The 18,084-nt window shown below is 37.7% G+C and overlaps 1 long non-coding RNA gene across 1 annotated transcript; it reads left to right on the plus strand.

The window, feature by feature from the left end:
• Positions 1-2,139: 2,139 nt before the first annotated feature.
• Positions 2,140-17,256, plus strand: LOC107315671. Its single transcript, XR_001556009.2, has 4 exons — positions 2,140-2,209; positions 3,856-3,933; positions 7,930-8,001; positions 17,169-17,256. It is a non-coding gene; the product is annotated as an uncharacterized LOC107315671 (long non-coding RNA).
• The last annotated feature ends 828 nt before the right edge of the window (positions 17,257-18,084 follow it).

Raw genomic sequence — 18,084 nt, forward strand, 5'->3', positions numbered from 1 at the left:
AAATATGCCTAAGGCTACGCCACTATGGAGCTGTGATCCCATCTGTCTTAACAGGGTTATCGTGATGGTTTGGTACCTTAATGCTGCACTGAGGAACATCTGCACACTAAAATGAGTTACTGCTAAACCAATTTTCCAACACAATGTTAGCATAGCTATACAAATAGTAAATTAAATACACGACAAGGTCCTCTTGACCATTTGTGGTCATTACAGTTCCCACGATATTTGAATGGCATTCACTGTAACCCAGAAGAATTTTCAGTTTGGGAAATTTCAACAATTACAAAAACATCCACTGTGGCTTTATTAAAGTATAATATTCTTCTGTCTGAAATTAGCACGTTCAGTTCCATACCCAGTAAGAACAGATGCTAGATTTTTGTGGTGAGTGAAGTCATGACTATACATAGTTTGCAATCAGCATCTACAGCACCTAGTCAAAGGGTAGTACAAGTAAATGTTGTTCTAACAACTCCAAATTCCAACAAGTGTCAAGGAAAACAGCATGATAGCAATTCAGTGATTTTCTCCTTGCTTCTATTCATCAGAAGAATCATTCCATAATTACATTATTCAGCTCATCACTGATGTTTTTCTTTTTGTACTGGATAGCTACTAATATAACTTTGAAAATAATACTCTTTCAACACCACACACGCAATCAACTACAGGACAGTTTGCAGACTTAATAACTTTCAGAAATACAGTATTGCAATTGCATACAATATATGCCACAAAAAAATAAAAAAGTGACAGGAAACTTAGAGAAAGAAACATAACAGTCAATATTAAATACCTTATGGCTCATAAATACTTGATAAAGAGAGTGATATGACAAGAGAGAAAGCTGGAAGTTCACCAAAGGTTTTATAGGTAAAAGCCTCACCTTGAAGCCACTAAAACAGTCTTACTGGCTAGGAACTAGGGGAACACAGTTGTTCCAATTAGCACAAAGACAACTAACTTCAGCACTCATTAATTGCAAAAAATAAATAAATAAATTTTAAAAAATTTATTGGCTGGGGTAGAAAGTGTATGCTGAAGGTAAAAAGTGCTAAAGCAGATCTAAGCAAAGCACAGATCAAACCTATATACAGGAACAACTACCTTCGTATAAAACTACAGTCAATGAACAAGTTCTCTTCCAAAATGCCCTGACTTAAATGAAGAATATGATTCATCCCACCTGCCGGCTCTAGGAAACAGTGAGGAAAATGAACAGAGAACTCAATTGGATTTCAATGTATGGATTTAACTGTCTGTTACTAATTGAACACATCTAGAATTATGAAATAAGCAATTTCCTACTTTCAAAGAGAATTAAGCATTGAAATGTTGTTTTGCCCCCTTGAGTAAACAAGCCAGGCTGGTTACATTCACATGCCCTAACAAAAATTGCTCTGTTGATTCTTCCCCAGAGTTTATTGTAATAATTAAGGTTCTTTCTTAATCCACTGGCCCCAGGAATTACTCAGAGTTATGTTCTACAAGCTAAATAAAGGGCAATGCCTCTCATCTGCCAGCAGATTTTGAGAGCGGATGATCCTGGCCCAGCCAGCCTGCCCTGCTTGTCTGTTTTTCCCAAGAGATGGAGATGAGAATAACTTAAAGCCGAGCTGTGTGAAGCAACAAGTACTGTCACCCTGAGCAGGGAGGATTAGGTAGAAATACAGAAAGCCCTGTGTAATTTACACGTCCTTTAAGGTCATGAAGGAAACTCCCCCTCCACCACTGAACAACACAGCTTACAACTGGCAAAGTTTCACCAGGCTCTGTTTCACCTTTACAATTACATTGGACATGAGCTTGTCTATCCTCCCTTCTGCCAACAACAAGCAGGTTAAACACACACAGCAGGCATAACACAAAGAGAGCAACCAAAAAGGGTATTAAATTGATGGTAAACCCAAGGCAGGGGGTTGGAAGTAGATGCCCACCAAGGTCCCTGCCAACCCAAACCCTTCTGTGATTCTGCAACCAAATACCTGTGCGGGCCCTGCTGCAGATGCTGTTGTTTCCCACCTCACACCATCCACAGCATCAGAATCAAGAAATCAAAGAAAATTCACCTAACTCAGCATGGAATGAGCGCGGCCACCCCCTGCAGCTACAGCAGGTTCTGGAAGGTTCTGGAAGCAGCAGAGCCGGTGTTGCCTGTGAGGGGACCGGACTGCAGGGAGGGCAAGCACACACAGCGTGTGTCGAGGTAAAACATTTTCTTTTCAGTGCTCTCAATAAATCTTAATAGATTCGTACTTAGGGAACCCGAAGCCCCTTGGCAACCAGATTCTGAAGAAAAAAAAAAAAAAAAAAAGCCTTTCCTGACACTGAAAATACCTTCAGCAGCATGTCATAGGACACAGCCCTCTGGAGCTCACAGCTGCCCCTCACACCATGTACCTCAGCACACTCAGTACAGGCAAACACCAACAACTTCACTTGCAGTCCATTTTGATTCCAAGCCATTTCTATCTCACATTTTCCACTTTATTTCAAAGCACCAAATGGAGCTTACAGGAACCACTGAGGGTGGAATTCAGCTTTCTGAAATAGAGGCTTATTTTTAAGAAGCGAGAAATGCTCTTTGAGGATTCATACTTACATAGGGAACCTCAAGCCCCTTGGCAACCAGATTTGGAAGAAAAAAAACCTCTCCTCACACTGCAAATACCTTCAGCAGCATGTAAAAAAAACCAAGAAAGTGACTACAGTGAAAGCACATATCTACATAAGGTCATACCTTTGAGGTGGAGAACATTAATTTCACCTGGTCTTGTGTTTTTTTCCTTGAAGAGCAGCCTTTCTGGCAGGAATACTGCTTTTGTTTCCAGAGTAATAGGACACAAAAGACAGTTAAAAGCCTTTGTGTAATTTTGATTACAAATATACCTTGTTAAGGTCACAATTTAGAGTCCATTTATTAGACAAAATTGTAGAAATGAGGACATTAGTTTACCATAGCACATAGGGAACTCTGTCACTTGGAACTTCAAATGAAGGTTGACTGTCTGTATTATAAATACATTGCAATTTATCCAGAAATCACAGGTGTTATGTATAGCCTTTATATTTTGCTGGGCAGGAAATCACAAGAGGACAAAGGCAATAATCCTACTAACCTTAAACCCAGTCAGTCTTAAGTAGGAGAACTACATCCATTTTCTGACATCTTACGCCAAACTTTTGGTAATGTTATTAAACAGTTCCTTTTACTGCTGCTTTTCAACTCACTTTCTACTGTGAACTGTGACCTTCTGTGTTTGTAAGACTTAGATATATTTCCACATCAAACCTAAGAGTGCATTGGCCTTCCCTTCATGAGAAAAAAAAACATGTTATTTATGATGAAAAGCATGAATTCAACTTGTCAGCATCCTTGAAAGCCAAACAGTATTCTATGGGGGAAATCTCAGTATCCATTCAGCACAGATCCTCTCTGCACCGTATCTTCTCTTCAAAGGTAAAGGTTGTTCTCACATCCACTGCATTTGAACCTTATTGAGGATTAACTTTTTCCAATGTTTGTTTATCATTCATCCCTACTCACCACAATGTTATTTCTAGCTTTGCATAAACATTTTAGTCTGGTATGACATCCCTCCAAACCTCACCATATGTCTTGTCCGTTACAACTTAAAGTAACAACAACATCAACATATTAATCTAAACACCCTAATGCATCTTTCCTTAGAGATTTTTCCCACTTCTGACCAAGAATTTAACTGTTAGCCCAAAAAATTAGCCACAAATAAGCAAGTCCCTTGAAAGAGATTTCTGAAAACAATCTTGGTAACAAATCAGTTATACAACACTACATGATTACTTTCCATGCTTGTTGTGTTTACTTTCTAGTAAGAATGAGAAAGATGATGCTGTCATGAAAACAATACCTTACAGGAACAATTCCTTGAACTACTTACATTTCTCCAGGTAAGGAAAGCAAAAACTGGGATAACAATAACATACACACAATATTTCAATCCTAGAAGCAAGACATGGATATGCCTCTTCCACTAATTACAGGCAGAACTGTCACAGTGTACAAACAACAAAATATGGCGCAGGCCATTTTCTACCAAGACATAGCTAAGTGCAAATTCACATTTCATTATAAACTTTGGTTTGGATACATTAGTACATGCTATGCCATCACTACAGAACTAAACTTCTCCCACTGTCAGAAATATTAGAAGTACATAACCAAGAAGGTATAGCAAAAAAGAGGTTAACAAAACTAGTTGCAGCCTGCAGTCACACTAATTAAAATTAATAAATAAGCCATTGCCAGTATCTTGAAGTTAAAAATTGTAACAAAATGAAGGTGATATGGTATGTGTTCACCTTGAGACAGAGCTTCAAGCAAGAAGAGGATCAAGCATTAGCTCTTCCACCATGAAAGATATTTTGAGTCCAAGTAGCTATTGCATCAGGTACCTCAAGAATGACAGAAAGTACAGAAATAAACTATAGCCTCACAATGGCCAAATACCAGGTTATGAGTCTTCCAAAACTGGTCCTGAATTTCACATGGATTCCCATCCTACCAAAGAAATGCTCACTCTATCCTCTCCATAGTTTCAGAGTTTAAAGGAGACTGTTGACAGTCTGAACAGAATAAACCCTGTAAAACTGTTGCAAGGATACACAAAGGATGATAGTGCTACCTTTGAAAAGCACTTTTTTTTCCTCAGCTTTTTAATTTTCATGCTTTACAATCATCACCCGAATAACCAGGATATACCCTCACTATTTCCTAAGTATATCTGTATAGCCATACAGAGAAGTTAACAAATGCCAATCTGACATTCAAACAAGAATTTGTCAGTATTTATTGCTAGAAGCTAACTGGAAAACATTCTGAATTGGCAATCGCCTGCTTTTGTGGTGTTTAGTATGGGCATCTGTTTAAAGAAATAGCAAGAAGGGTACAGAGTTGATCATAAATTGTGGTAATTTTGTACAAGGAAAAGCCACTGTGGTGGAGAAGAATCATGAATTATCTAGCTAGACTTCACAATGTAAGATTACAGTGAGCTTTAGTTAAGTGGAACTCCTGCAAAATACTTAATCAGCTGCTTTAATCCAGAGAGTTGGGTGTTATTTTTCATTAGAATGAAATTGAACTATTTATTTATTTGCTTATCCTGAAAAGATCACCGTGTCTGGTTCTCATTCTGCAAATTCTATTCTCGAACTCCATGCTAAAAATAGTGAAAGAAAGAAGAGGAAAATAACACATCACATAAGTTGTCTAGCCTTAAGTAAGGCGCATCATGGCCACACATCTATATCAATTCACAAGCTACAGCATCAAAAATGACAGGTAGGAAGCTGATGACAACAGTGTTACTTTTGAGGCACACACTGAGCATCAATGCCACCATAAAAAAAACAACTTAATTTTCAGTTGAAAATACATAAAAAGTCAATAGAGTACATGATGCAAGTGGTCAAATTGGATCTTTGTTATAAAAGTCAACGTAACGAACACCCACCTTCCCACAATGATGAAATCTTAGGATTTCAGTCTAACAAGAACCTGCATCTCTGTGTGCAGGTGATCAAATGAACGTACTTTGAGAGACTCCTGAACAAATTGGGAATTTCAGATGTAAAGCAGTTAATGAGAATCTAATATTCTATTACTAGGTATTCAAAAAATAGCAATTTACATGGCAAGGGAATGTAGCCATAAATGAAGAACAGTTTTAAAATGAATGCTCATTTACAATTTTTTAATGCAAATTTTTTTTTTTTTTACTAAGAAAAAGTTTGCATTTATTACCTTAGCTTTCATTTTAACTAAACATTTGCCAGCATAAAAGGAGCCCAAACAGAAGTAGAGAAATACAATTTCCACCATAAATGCTCTTTGCCTTATTTCTACAGACTTGTGCATTTCAGTAGGAACAGTACTTTAGAACTGGACCCCAGAAATAAGCTCAATGACTTGATTCGTCCATGTCCAAAAAACATCCCTATAGCAGGTTTTGATCAATCACATATGAGAAGATCAGCTTTACACTTAAAATTTGCCATGTCCTGAGCCTATTAACAGAAGGTCTATCTTCAAGCATCGCTATCAGTGTTTCAGAGGTAACTATTAGATCAAAAAATACTCAATACATTAATTTATTTTAATATGCTACAGAGCACCTGTTGTATTGCTCTGAGTTATTTCAAAATAAGAGTTTTTAATTTATCCATAATAGCTCAGGTACTGTGGGAAACAAGGTTTTAGTGACCTGCATGTAACCTGCACCTCCTGAAAACTACAGACTCTTCTGTGACATTAAACTCCAGAATTGGGGAGGGGACAGGGAAGTAGTAGTATCACAAATGGTTATAAAGGCATTTTACTCCTCCCTGTTTGTTAGTGCTTGCTACTGGGGACAGAGAGATTTAGAAGGTTCCTTCTGCAAAATGAAGGTCATCCATTCTTGGAGATGCCCTGATAGGACAAGCCTGGTAATAAACTTTTCTTCAAGTGATCTACCAAATTGCAATGTCCAAATAAGAAAAGCAGGTTGCATTTAAGATGTTGTGACAACTTGAATTTCAAATGTGACAGTTTGACAGGTGAACCAGTGATGTTCACCAATGTAAGTTACTGAAATAAGCCTGAGGGATAACTCCCTGCAGCTTGTAAAGCAGTAATATCCGCTGAGTAGACACAGCTGGCTGTATTGAAGTAACAAAAATTTTGTAAGCCTGGATCTCATTTCGTCTCTTCCAGTTGCTTCTCTCCCTTTCAATACTGTCTTGTTTCTGCTGAATAAGACAGCTAGTTTTCATCCCTAAATTCACTCTCAAATTGTCTCAGGGCTTTACGTGCTTCTGACTGGATCACCTCAGCACACATGATGGCCTAATAATCTGTGTTTCTTTACAAACCCTCCCCTTGGCCCAATGTACATTTTAAGTGACAATGAGACAACTTTGACATCTCATGGGAGAGAGCAGGAACACAGCTGTTCCCAGCCATGCCTGGTGTCCCCTGTATCTCTTCTGTTCCTTTCTACTCACTGCCGCCACAAAAATTAAATAAATGAGAATGATACAAGTTGAAAAAGAAAAAAAAAACTTCACAAATTTAAAACTAAATTGTTTCTTTGGTCCACAACAGGCTGTTTCCAAATCATTGTTTTCATAGTTATGTTATAGAAAATACTTAAGTGTGTAAGCAATACTGAAACAACAAAACACTCCCCCCCCCCTTCCAACCATTTCATAGCATTCTGTGAATCATGCTAGATAGAAACAAGGAACGATGATAATAGCTAATACCATATCCTACCACGTAACGTAGAGCACCTATTCAACTGATGCAAATGATATATTTAAATATATTGGAACTATAAATATTATTTCATGTATATCTCAACTGATCATTTAAAAACTAATTATATAAATGTATTATGTGAATATATATCCACATATTTGCATATTTATATAGCCTACAAGCTGAAAAAAAAAAAACAGCCTATAAAACAAAGGATTTATGAACACATAATTATCCAGTGAGAACTGCTGTGAGGCATCCAGGGACAACAAGGTCAGCTACTTAGTGAGTATCCTTATTTATAATTCAATGACTATCTTAATTGATCTTTCTTTGCTTAACCTCCCATAAAGATTCTGTAAAATAGTTTTGCATGTAATTTTAACTTATGTTTTAAAAGATACTGTAAACAGGCTTTCAGCTATTCTTCCTGGTGTTTAAGATGACAGAAGATGTTACGAGTGATGAAATTCATTCAGGAAAAGTTTAAGAATTCATGGAGTTTTAAGCTCTGAGGATAGGAAATCATTTTAGCTCTCTCCCACAATGAGCTGTCTAATCAGAAAACACATTGTACTAAGTTCACAAGTGGTTCTGTACAACACATCTCACCAACTTTACCCATTATCAAATTTCTATTTTAGCAGGGAAGACGTCACTCAATTCATGGATACTGATATGTGCAGCGGAGAATGATGAGGCTAAGCTATAGTATGGTGAGTACTAACAAATCAGCAACACTGGAGCTTCTTTCAATCTTCTGAATCCATCAGGAAAACTCATTTGACACTGCCACTAGACTGTACAGAAAACATCAGAGATGAGAGTAGATCAGGTTTTGGGTCCTCCACAAGCATGAAATACAAAGAGCAGCTGGAGGTTTTTGTCCCTGGAGGAAGAGGAGTAATTTATACCTTTTGAGTATCTGAGCAGGGATGAAAGGGAGCATTACCTTTTAAAGTCACTTACCCAATGTTTCTACAGGTATTTCATGAAAAACATAATTTAAAACAAGATCTCAGTACCTCCTTATAAACAAGGGCCATTATGTACATCTGCACAAAGAAACCCATATGTCAAACTACTAAGAGGTGCCGCTTTAGAATGCAAGATACACTTTTACCTTCTCTGACAGAGCTGCATAATACCAAGCTCACTTGGAACTCCCTCTGCCATAACACTGAGATGGAACAAGCTCCTTCCATTTGTATTTTAAGCTTTAGTTCACAGTATTAAATTTTCATTTCGCTGAAAATCTTCCCTGCATTGTGCATTTCCTGGAGCACAATTAAGTATCTCAAGAACCTGACTGACTAATTTCCAATTTATAAAAAGTAATGCAATTATCTTGTTCAAATTAGATTTAATTGCAAAGCCTCTGATTGCTTGAAGAATATTATTTTCTCAATACACGCTCTACTGAAAACTCTTCTAATTTTCAACACAGTGCACAATATCCACTTCTGGTTATATACCTGTCCTCCTAGTTTGAGGATCTGTGCTTAATTACACCACCCTGGAATATCTCCCCAAATGATATCTGCTTTCCAAGTTGAAATGTTTAAACCCAAAGGAGTAGACAAGAACCTTTAAAAAGAGAAGCCTGTGCAAACACCCTTTAAAAAGAGAAGCCTGTGCAAAGACCCTGCAGCCTGGGAGTAGAGGGGGTGTTAAAAACAAATGAAATCTACAGAGAAGTAGTATCCATCAATCCTGCAAAGCAGTTCCCATTTTATCCTCCCTTCAGCAGTGCCAAAGAACTGTTTCCAGAAGCACAACAGGCTGCTGGATGTCAGCTGCAAATTAGTAAAAATGCTATTGTGGTGTATATGTGAAGATGGAAAACATTCCACTTACCATCTTCCTCAGAATATATACTTCAATAGTATCCACAGTACCTGCATGTCAGCATTCTCCTATTGTCTTAACTGCTTTCATTCCATAAATTGGCATCAGAAATAAGAGCCAAAGAAAGTGATAATAATGAAGATAGGGATGCCTCAGTGCCACATTCACTTACCTGCAAAGGGAAAAGCACAGGGTTTGAGCTCACTAATCACAGAACTTAGCTAATCTTATTAGACAGCTGCTGATTATCACTGACACAAAGAAGGATTACACGAAGCAGGAAAAGAAATGGTTTTTAATAGACATCAATCACCTGCATTGGGGGGGGAAAAAAAAACAAATATTATTGTATTTATCAAGAGATCATAAACATTTCCCATTCTGTTTGCTAAAGAGCAGATGTGACAATGAAACAGGTGGTGGAAATATAAACCCTTTTGAAACCTCCAGGGTGTTTTCTCAGGGAGTGTCTAATGATTGTCACTAGATCTGTTGCAGCGCTTACTTCATAGGCTAACGTGGTGTAAGTAGTTGCTGGGGTTTTGCCAGCGATCTCCTAGGCAACTGGCTGCTCAAAGGAGCTGCAAATAGAAGCAGTAAACCCCGCTCCCAATTTCAGCCTAGAAGCAGCATGCACTTCTAACATCCCCTGTGTAAAAAATATGCAGTCGACAAAGGTATGGGGGATCAAAAAAAATGCATGTGTTCCCTTCTTCAACACAATGCAGCCACAAACGTTGGGAATCAGAGTTTAATTTACGTGTTATATCCAGGAAAAGAACCAAGTGGTTGATAAAAATGCTTCCAATTAGCTAAATTTTAGCAAGTACATCTCTACTAACTCAAAAGCATTCACACAGACTGCTCAGTAATACACAGGGTGACCATTTGGCTACTCAGGCATGATAGAAAACAAATTTATTTTGTATATTTAAAAAAACTGTAATAATTTGTTGTATTTTTACTTCTGTTTAGCTTACACAACAATCATAAATGTACTTAACTACAATCACTCATGCATTTTATTTAGAAAGACAATAAATAGCCAGTGATATCTAGAGTGAGTAATCTACTGTCAGCTGTTCCAAACAAGTTCATATATTAATTGCATCTAACAATTTGTCATTTGTTTTCCTGCTAAATACAAACTTATCTCCAGGAATTGTGCTTGAAACTGTAAAAAACGGGCAATACTTTTGTGACTGTTAGAATTACAGATTATCTACACAGTGAACTCGTATCTGAGTTTCCTCTGTATTTATACAGAACTATGATGTTACACAGAAAAAAACTGCAATTGTCCAGTATTGTGAAAGATTGATGAAAACCTTAAGGAGTTCTCTAGGAAAATCAAATTGAAGTAGATTACAAAGCCGGAATCAAATAAAATGTAGATGCTTTCAGAAAAGGGTATTCCCTGAGTTATTAAAACAGAGTCCAGATGATAGGTAACAGCAGGCATAGATTTGCTAACAAAGTGTGCAGAATCCAAACATAAGAAATCTCATGCTGCTAACTTATGTCAGCGTTACACTGATGAGGTCAACATTTATTTTAAAAACCTCCTACCATCTCTTAGCGGAGAAACAGTCAAGGAAATACTTCAGTAAACACATTACTCATACAGACACCTTTTTAAACAGACAAAACAAAATATTTATCATAATTTTATTAGTCTTTACTCGAAGAAATGAAAAATTCAGTGTTAAAGCTAGAAGTAGATTTGCAGTTTTGCATGATCATAAATCCTATTTTCTTTGTTTGAAGACTTACATTACTTAAAAAGTGTCTTATAACATCTTGTTTAGGCTAAGTGCAGAGATTTACCACAACTTGGAGCTCGATCATATACAGGTTTTGAATGCTACAAAAGCGCTTGGAAAAGGATTCTTTTCATGCACTTCATACTCTGCAATGAAAGTACAAAATGAAGTACATAAGCTGACTTGGCTATCTGAAACAGCCTAGGCACATCAGACAAAACACGAGTTAATATAAACTGCTTTTCAGCTGTGCAGCTTCTGAGATAACTTGCACAGCAATTTCTGTGATGCATCTACATGATGCTGTACTGTGTCACGTAGACACAGCCTAGGTGACCCATCACATTATCTCATTCAACCTCTCCTGATACAAGGTGTGTAGACTCCAGATACACAGTGTCTATCATGCTTATCCACAGAGCCAGTTCTGAGTGGATGCACTCTGCCTTTAGCAGCTTTTCAGCTGAAAGTGTGAAGCATCAGGAGGCTTGTCCTTACCTGAGGAAACTAGTTAACAGCAGTCTGGTAGTGAAGCACCTCTTTATCTGCTTTATCAACCAGCAACACTCATCCCATGAAGTCATCTCCTTCCTTTTCTTGAAAACTAGAGTCTAATTGGAATCCCAGTAGCAATACACAAAATTAGTTTAATAGCTCATCTGAGAGCTTCTGCATCTGTTACTCACATAAAGGATCTGTGGGGGCTAAGAGGAACATGGACAGTCAATACGCATTGAGCCTTTGGGGATATCCCCATAAAAGACTCCGCTGGACAAAGGCAATGGGCTAAAGGATTGGCAATCCTGACCTCATGTGCACAAGAGTGCTGGTAGCAATATCATTGCAGGTGTTTTTGCAAGACAGTGACAAACCTGATACAAGACCTCACTATCTATAGTAACAGCTAGGGAAAAGAACATGTTCTTCACTGCTTTTTGAGGAAGAAATAGCAGCAAGGAAGGCTTCAGAACAAAAGAAAAACAGCAACAACTGTGCTGATGGACATAAGGCTTTTAGGAAGCAAGGGCAAATGGTCTTCTTCAGCACTGAAGAAATCCAGAAAGTATCATAAAGAATGAGTGTGAAGCAGCACTTCCTGCATTCAGAGTCTTTCCTACATGGCCAAGGTTTGGAGTCACAAGACTGGAGAGAAAGACAGCTGCTTGGACAAATTACAACACAACATTTCTTCAGTGTTTACAACCAAGTGTTTATGCCATCCCTTCAAAGAGAGTTAGTAAAGAAAACTTTCCATAAGTTCTTCTTTCTGAGGCTTCTGAGCCTTACTTAGGAAAAAGCTCACACAAATAGACCACTGTCAAGTGATGCTCTGAAGTACAAAAGAAACTATATAAATTAAATTTCTTTTTGAATTATGAGGGTATCTTACAATAAAGAGACTAAACATGAAGTCATTTGCAACTACTGCATTTCTGGGGAACAAACTTTATTGCATGTCTGCTGGGGAATTGCAAAAGCCAAAAGGCTCAACTACACACAAGTCATTGTAAAATAAGCTACCACACTTCCCTATAAGATACAGATGAAGAATTCTCATACTCATTTCAAAGCCTGGTTTCCCACAGGTAGACAACAGTGGGAAATTATACCAACTTTGGTATTTGTTTCCATCTGCCTCATATGTTCTGTAAAGGAGATCAAGGGAGAACCAGAGCAACTAGTCCCCATCACGAACAACAGCAAGGCAAGGTTAAGAGAACAAAAGCACAACAGTTACAAATGCCTACAAAATTTGATCTCAAATTCCAATTTCAAATTTCCAGTAGTGTAGGAAGACTTGCATTCTTTGGAAAATCTGTTCTACCTGTAGCAGCATCATCTATAGAACATGAACACTATTCATCTCATGGAAGTAACTTGGATGTCACATAAGTTACTCCTGATTATCGCTGTTGGAAGCAAAATTGCTGAACAGCCATGCTACAATCAGATAAAAACAACTAAACTGGAAAAGAAAAATGGGGTTAGCTTTTTAAAAATGTTTCCATGCATGGTTTAATGGTCTCATGGCACTGTGCCATTCAGATAAGCTGTAGTTAAAGTACACAACCACCCTATTATTTCTATCACACATGAATACGTTCACACGGAGCCAGGTGAAATTGCACAAGCACCATTTATGGAAACAGCCATGACATTTTCTTCTCCTAGAAGATGGGTTTGTTACTCATGAGCACTGTAGTCAGTCTAAAGGCCAAGAAAGACAAACCAATCCTGCCTTAAAAAAGAATAAACAATAATTCTGAAAACCAAAACTCACACCTTATATAAATACTATGACAAGAAAATAAAACGCCAACAAATGCCATTCTAGAGGAGAGCATCTTTGTGTCATTCCAATTCACAGTGAGCAACAACGATAGAAAAGTGGCTCTCTACTATTTGACTGAAGTAAAATTCATTTCTGACCAGTTATATTGTGAACACACACAATAATATGAAGCATACAAACTGAAATGGAACAGGACATCTGGAGTTTAATATTGCATTGATTACAAACGGCTCCAATCATAGTGCACTCAAGATATTACGTTTTTTTCTTAAACAAAGTGGAATTATGAGAAGTTAGGACACAAATTTAATTTCGCTATGAAATACCCAAAGCACTGAGCTCCTTAATTTGAATTTTAGCAGAAATTAATCATCTGACCGTTTCACAGACATGCCCTACCCACAGTCTATCTCAGCTCTTCACTCTTGGCTGGATATCTTTGGTCCAGAATCCTCAAGTAAAGTAAGAGTGAAGACTGATCAGAGTGAAGTGGAAAGACTGAAAACAAAACTATTGCTTGGATCAGTTATTCTGCACTATCACTGTACCTACACTCTGAATCTCAGAAGGTTTCAAAGGTTTCAAAGAAGCTTGCAAACTCCATACCTTTTTACAGTGCTTCACTCACTATTTGGAAAGGTTGAGAGTGAAAACCCAGTGCTGGAAATTCTCCAAAAAGTCAAGGGGGTATTAGGCATACTTAAAACTCTACTTTCCTGAAAACATCAACATGAAATAGTTTAGAATTTAATGAAAATAATAAACATTGCATATTCACCATAGTTTTCACTCTTATGGAGGCTCTTATAGTCATTTTAAAAACAAAACAAAAAATATCTACTACAGAAGCCACTGTTGTGAGGTTTTAACAAAGCTAGCATTTCTTCACTAAAATAATTTCTCTTGGATTTGGTACAATGGCAGCTAATTCCACAGCTAAAAATCATAACGAAGAGCTTGCTTTTGATCTGCTACTTATTTAATGAAAGGAAATACTCTTTCAGTCACAACATAGACACTGTTTTCTTAATGAAGTACCATGCCTTGTTTGGCATCAGGACAACATTTGGCACTTGATCCAAAAGTACCAAAATTTACCTCATGAAACTGGTGTGCAAAGTGTTATATATCCCACACTTATTTCAGTTAATATCAAATCAACCTAATTAAACAGCAGGCATGAGCACAGGATGATGAATTACACTAATATCAGAATATAGGGGGAAAAAACCCTGACACTTGGAAAATCATTTAATGGAAAAGAATGATTACAGAGTACAGTAAATGCTCTTATTTGGAATTTTAAAAAGGAAAAAAAAATAAAATTAGACTACCTTCTAAAAAAGAATACTTCTGTTGAGCTAGAAATTATGGAGCTGGTTAAAGAAATCACAGGGTGAGAGTTTCTGCCTCATGCTGTGGAAGAGTTTAATCACCATGACTCTTCCTAGCTCTGTGTGTGATGAATTTATGAATTTCAGATAAGTTAGGCATGCTGTGCAGGTTCTGAAAGAAACTGAAATGCTTGGGAATATTAGCACTAATATCCGCAGCAGCTGGAACTTGGGGAGGTGCTATACTCATATCAAAAGGTGTGATCACAAAGGTGTCAGAACAGGGAAACAACAGAGATAGAGTGGGATAATTTCAGGTGGGTAACAGTTCAAGAATTCTGAGATCTTAAATTTTGGCATTCCTGTACCCAGAGTTACAACAATCTTCCTGCTGAACATTCCCCTAAAGGTGGATTCAGCTCAGAATGTTTATCCACCTCAGAAGTCATGCTGTTATGAAATGCAAAGCGTGTGTTCTTATGCTATTATGAACTACACAAAAGGTAACTATGGAAGAAGCTAACAGTCAGATTAATAATTTACTGGCTGTACTTTACTATATTTTCTTGGTTTTGTAGACATGATAAAGGAATGATTTGATGCTTCTGGAAACTCAGCAGTGTAATCTTCAATACTGATGAACTAGACAGAATATGGGTATTATACCAGGAGACTGGCAGCTGCTTTGGGAAGCCTAGTGAGTGAAAAAAATATGCAAAAGAAGTTTTTCCTAAGAACTGATTTTTACTATTAACGGAAGCAGAAAACACAGCAACAGAAAATGCAGTTCTGGAAGATCTGTGCTGTTTACTAGGATTTTCTTTCCTGACACTTGGAGTACCTTTACCACATAACTTTGCTGAAAACACCCTGCAAATATAAATCAGTGATTGCAACTCACTACAACAGAACAGTCTAACTAGGTCTTCTATTTTCAACCATGCTTTAAATTCCCACATGCACAAAAACCTCTGTGGAATCGTTATTTCCGGGATACTCAGAAAAGCTTCAGAAGGGGCACAGCATTAACACAGATGAAGAACTTCCATGTTACAACTGGTTTTCCCACCCAGATCAAACTGCACTCCATGAATACACAGGGAGCTTTAGAAAGTGAGTTATTTGGCAATGAAAGAACAGGGAGATGGTGAAGGGGTGCATTCCCTTCCTAATGCTAGACTGCTCTTCTGAAAGCTGAAAAAAAGCTATCTGCAGAATGTGCATGTATACCAAACCCATCCTGTATTACTACTGAAGACACTTGGGAATAAGGCTTAGCAAAGAAATAAAAACCACCAGAAAAGCATTGCAAGTGTCGGCTCCAGGCTTCACATTACTCATGGTAAGGAATAAAGAGGCATTGCTTTAAGAACCTAATTCCCTTAATAGCTACGGGTTCAGCGATCACAGCTCACAAAACAGCTTGCTTTCCAGTTTATAGCTAGAATGTAATTCAAGTAGAAGCAAAATTTCACATGAAAAACTACACAATTGACAGAACATGAAGAAGGTTTCTGTCTTCCATTTCTATAGCTGCTGTTGAGGATGAAAATAGAGTTTCATCAAATGAAATTGAAATCACATTAAGGTCTGCTGGGCTAGCAGGAATAGGTTCATGCCTAGCAGCTGCACAAAATAGAAGAATCTATTGAGTACATCCATCCTACAGACTCCTTGCAAAGGCCCTAGCAAAGCCAGCAATCAATTGGAAAAAAACAGAGATGCCCTCTGGCAGGAGGGACAGTCCAGCCACCATCAGAACACAAGAATAGCAGCAGTGCATCACCAAATCCTGAGCCCTTTCTAGTTTCTGGTTGACCGATGGCTCCTCCTGACCCCAGTAATCCTATAAACAGGTTTTCTCCTTACCTGCTCTCCAACTTTCCTGTTTTGCTACTCCCCCTTCCAACAGGCCTTCTGGATGTCTTCTATGCAAAAATAATTAGATGGCAAGAAATTGGGAAGACATGGAACTATCACAGTCATTTTGATTCAGCTCTGCTTGCTTACATTTTTGCACCCCAGCCTCTTACTATTTTAACAATGAAAATGCAGAAGATGAGAGCCAGACCCTCACCTCACACAAACTTCTGCATAAAAGGGCTCTAATTACAGTTGCTGATTCTACACAACTATTGAGAAATAAAACCACAATTAAATCCTACTGAACAGGCATTTCTCCTCTCAGGCTCCCTGAAACAGCAACAAAATTGAAGGCTGTCCACTGAATGGCATGCATGCACAAGTATGAAAGCAAACAACAAGCAATTTTTGGCTGGCTGAATGCCACCTGTGAAGAGAACCACAATTCCTCTCCTTGCAAGAGAGGACCAAAAAGATCAACGGGGCTTTAAGACATCTTGCTTCAAGCTATTATATTCATTCCCTACAGTGTAATTGCTTGCTTGAATACATTAAGAGAACTAAGAGTTTCTGTGCAGTAAACAGATACCATGCTTCTCCCCACCCTCCTTTAATTGGTTATAAAAGCAACTGAAATAACTCAAAAGCAATTTGCATGATAAGCCAGAGCTATGTTTTTCAAATTAAAAAATTTCAGCTTTAATTAGGTACAAAAACTGAACTGGATTTTTCCATTTCTTACATTGTTATCAATTGCTTTTTCACTGTCCCATCCTTTCTAGGTTTCCTTTATTTGCTTGGACACGACTGAAAACTCACTCATCAGCAAGTAACAAGAAGTTGCATCTTGGAATACAGCATGGAATCCTCCTTTAGAGACTGCACTGAAATCCCATGCAATACTGAAGAATGGCAAACTGAAGAAGGAAGGCAGAGAAATGAGGAAATGGACAAATTGTTACTGAATACATAAAACACTGCAAAGTGTTAATCAAGTATGTTTCTACCTCTATCACACTCATGGTACACAGTAGAACACTGTGAAAGTTTTCATAGGAAGTGCAATTCATTGCAAAGAGAGAGCAGCAAATTTTGTTTCCAAATGAGATAAGGTTCTTGCTTAAAGTCTTCACACCTGACACAGAGCACCAGTCAGAGAGAATAAAATTACTCTTCTCATCCTCTGCCGTATTTCCCACTTACACATCCTTGACAAAAGCAAGTCATTTTCAAAACATTTCCAGCACTGATGTATCCGATTCTTTGAAATAACATATATGGATAGAAAGCTTCAAAATGATGTATAAAACCTACAGCAACTCATGCTTGTTAGTATATCTGCTAACGTTTAAGTGGTTGCTATTGGTTTATCTCATCAGATAAGTAGACATACAATCAGCTGTGCATCTATGATATTTCTAATAAAGTCCACTGACAGTCCTGAAAAGGACAGAACAAGCTCCAATGAATTGCCACTCACAATCTCAGGAAGAAGCATCCAGTCTTAAATCCATACCTACAGGAGTCTGATTTATGAATAAAACAGTTTTAAGAGTAAACTTTTTAGTAAAGTTTTATTTCCAGCACTGCTACTTTTTAACTGTATAACGGACACTGTTATCCTCTACCTCACTGCAGTTCTGAGGAACACACGCTCATTAGCTCATATGTTAAGGAGAAAAAACAAACAACAATAAA

The sequence above is a fragment of the Coturnix japonica genome, chromosome 6 (assembly GCF_001577835.2).
Source record: "Coturnix japonica isolate 7356 chromosome 6, Coturnix japonica 2.1, whole genome shotgun sequence".
Taxonomy (NCBI): Eukaryota; Metazoa; Chordata; class Aves; order Galliformes; family Phasianidae; genus Coturnix; species Coturnix japonica.